Below are 3,321 nucleotides of genomic sequence, written 5' to 3'. Positions count from 1 at the left end.
AGAGAAGGAGAGTCTGCAAAGGTGCTTTTGTCACACAGCGTATTCTATTATGCTAGCGTGATGAACTTCCTATCCTTTGTCATGGGTCTTGGCCAGGGTGCAACTTGCTTTTCTAAGAGACATGGTTCGAAGCCCCATAACTTGTGTTTGACACCTTCCACAGTTTGGAGTGACTGAGCTTCCGAGTGGGCTTTCTGCAGCTCCAACAGAGAGCAATCGGAGACACCTGTGCCCAGCAAGTTTCCAGCTGTAACTGAGGTGAAGTGCTATAAAGACCACATCAAAACACTTGCCCCGTGTGAGGGTCGAACTCACGACCTTCAGATTATGAGACTGACTCTCTGCCTACTGCGCCAACGAGGCCTGCAAAACATAAATATGCATGCATTGTCAGCCTAGGCTCACTTTCACACACCCATTCATTGGTCCTGCAGACTTTGCTAAAGGTATGTGATGCCCACTTGCCCAGCTCAAATGGATTGCATGGCAATCAAATAAGTGGATGGTAGGAAATAAGATCTTCTAAACTATGGGGGGCGAGAACGGCAAAACCGAAGAAAAATGTGTCTGACATGACAAGTTTAAGTAGATAATAAAGGAAGCAAAAACTGAAAGGCGACAAATATCTGATTGCAAGGCATCTCTAAAAGAGCGATGGTTCGAATCCCCATAACTCGGGTTTGACATAAGGCGACAAATATCTGATTGCAATGCTTTTAAATAAAAGAGATGGTTCGAAACCCCATAACTTGTGTTTGACACCTTCCACACTTTGGAGTGACTGAGCTTCCGAGTGGGCTTTCTGCAGCTCCAACAGAGAATAATCGGAGACACCTGTGCCCAGCAAGTTTTCAGCTGTAACTGAGGTGAAGTGCTATAAAGTCCACATACAAAACACCTGCCCTGTGTGAGGGTCGAACTCACGACCTTCAGATTATGAGACTGACGCGCTGCCTACTGCGCCAAAACTGGGGAACAATAGTCTGTTGGGGGGGGGGGAAGAAAGGAGAGAAGGGGGAAGAAGGGGGAAGAAGGGAGGGGGAAAGAAAGAGGAAGAAGAAAGCGGCTGATCCTAGAGTTGCGAGTTCGATCCCACCAGTTGCATATTATGTTTTAATGAAACGGCTCAAACTATAGTATTGTTTTAAAGTATGTATAAAGTATGTATATTTCCTAAAGCATTTTATGAGTGAAGTGAGTGATAAATTGTTCCTAGTTTATGCATAAAATTATTACTAATATTTCAGAATCAATAGCAGCTCATATTTATTCACAGTGAAATATCATAGACCTTATCTGTTTTTAAAGAACCAAATATTTATTTGTCAACAACAAAAAGAGTGAATTAAACAATTTTTTAACCTAAAAAAAACTAAAAACTGTGAACAATCTTAGCATTTACTTTACAAATTTACAAATTTTAAACAGTTGGACTTTGTACACAATCACAATCACAAAAAACATGTAGTATCATCACTAAATAAAATAAATAACCCTCTGTGAAATAAATTAAAAGATTGAGAGGTCTGAAACAGCAAATAAAAAAAGTTTGTAAATGCTAAAAAAGGATAACTGAGTAGACACTTATGGCTTCTTTTTAATTTCTTCCAGCCACTGCTCTTTAGTTAGAGTTTCACTAGAGGGACAGTAAATTTGCCCTCTATATTGTTTGTGTCCTGTTGCAGCAATTCTGAACTGCCCGCATTTTTTGCACGTGTTGTGCAAAACTTTGCGGGTCAGTTTCCGGGGTGCTCTATTAGGGTGAGTGGAGCCTGCTATGGGAGCCGGAGCAGGGGCCAGAGGAGGGACCAAAACAGGAGCCGGAGCAGGGGCCAGAGGAGGGACCAAAACAGGAGCCAGAGCAGGAGCATGTGGAGGAGTGGCAGAGAACGTCCAAAAACTCTGTGACTGTAGAGTAGTGGGGATAACACGAACCTGTGAGGCCACTGGAGCAATTGTCATTATCTGAGGCCTTTTGGGTGGAGCAGGGAGAAGCTGCTGCTGTCCTGGTGGATTTGTATCATCTGTAAATTGCAGCTTTCTTTTTAATTTGGCCTGTCCCACAGTGTTAGGGGGTAAACTGTAAATATCTGTTGGTTCTGAATGCGGTATGGCATAATGGGGACGTATATTGGCAGGGAGAAGTTGGTCAGCAGCTACAGAAAACCGGCTAGGAAGGTTTAGCCCTTGTTGCACCACAGCCGTTTCCTGCCTTTTCACCCTTTGGTTATGCCACTGAACCAGGGTGGTGTAGCTCACATCCACCAGCTGCAAGGTAGTCTGCTGCATGATAGCTCCGTTTGCTAAAATGAGCTGCCTGATCTTTCTGTAGTCCTGAAGGATCAGGAGGTGGAGGCAGCAGGCTGGGTGGAGGGAGCAGGCTGGATGGAGGCAGCAGGCTGGGTGGAGGCAGCAGGCTGGATGGAGGGAGCAGGCAGGGTGGAGGGAGCAGGCAGGGCGGAGGGAGCAGGCTGGATGGAGGGAGCAGGCTGGATGGAGGGAGCAGGCTGGGTGGAGGGAGCAGGCTGGATGGAGGGAGCAGGCTGGGTGGAGGGAGCAGGCTGGATGGAGGCAGCAGGCTGGATGGAGGGAGCAGGCAGGGTGGAGGGAGCAGGCTGGATGGAGGGAGCAGGCAGGGTGGAGGGAGCAGGCAGGGCGGAGGGAGCAGGCTGGATAGAGGGAGCAGGCTGGATGGAGGGAGCAGGCTGGATGGAGGGAGCAGGCTGGGTGGAGGGAGCAGGCTGGATGGAGGGAGCAGGCTGGATGGAGGGAGCAGGCTGGGTGGAAGGAGCAGGCTGGATGGAGGCAGCAGGCTGGATGGAGGGAGCAGGCTGGATGGAGGGAGCAGGCTGGGTGGAGGCAGCAGGCTGGATGGAGGGAGCAGGCTGGATGGAGGGAGCATGCTGGATGGAGGGAGCTGGCTGGGTGGAGGCAGCAGGCTGGATGGAGGGAGCAGGCTGGATGGAGGGAGCAGGTTGGGCGGAGGGAGCAGGCTGGATGGAGGGAGCAGGCTGGATGGAGGGAGCAGGCTGGGTGGAGGCAGCAGGCTGGGTGGAGGGAGCAGGCAGGGCGGAGGGAGCAGGCTGGGTGGAGGCAGCAGGCTGGATGGAGGGAGCAGGTTGGGTGGAGGGAGCAGGCTGGATGGAGGGAGCAGGCTGGGTGGAGGCAGCAGGCTGGGTGGAGGGAGCAGGTTGGATGGAGGGAGCAGGCTGGATGGAAGGAGCAGGCTGGATGGAGGCAGCAGGCTGGATGGAGGGAGCAGGCTGGATGGAGGGAGCAGGCTGGGTGGAGGCAGCAGGCTGGATGGAGGGAGCAGGCTGG

The 3,321-nt window shown here is 50.9% G+C and overlaps 1 non-coding gene across 1 annotated transcript; it reads right to left on the bottom strand.

Moving 5' to 3' along the window:
• Positions 1-290: 290 nt before the first annotated feature.
• trnam-cau (transfer RNA methionine (anticodon CAU)) lies at positions 291-363 on the bottom strand. Its single transcript has one exon. It is a non-coding gene; the product is annotated as a tRNA-Met (tRNA).
• Positions 364-3,321: the final 2,958 nt, after the last annotated feature.

This window comes from Odontesthes bonariensis, chromosome 8, assembly GCF_027942865.1.
Source record: "Odontesthes bonariensis isolate fOdoBon6 chromosome 8, fOdoBon6.hap1, whole genome shotgun sequence".
Classification (NCBI taxonomy): Eukaryota; Metazoa; Chordata; class Actinopteri; order Atheriniformes; family Atherinopsidae; genus Odontesthes; species Odontesthes bonariensis.
The sequence above is the reverse complement of the archived record's forward strand: the minus strand, read 5'-3'. Positions and strand labels throughout refer to the sequence as shown.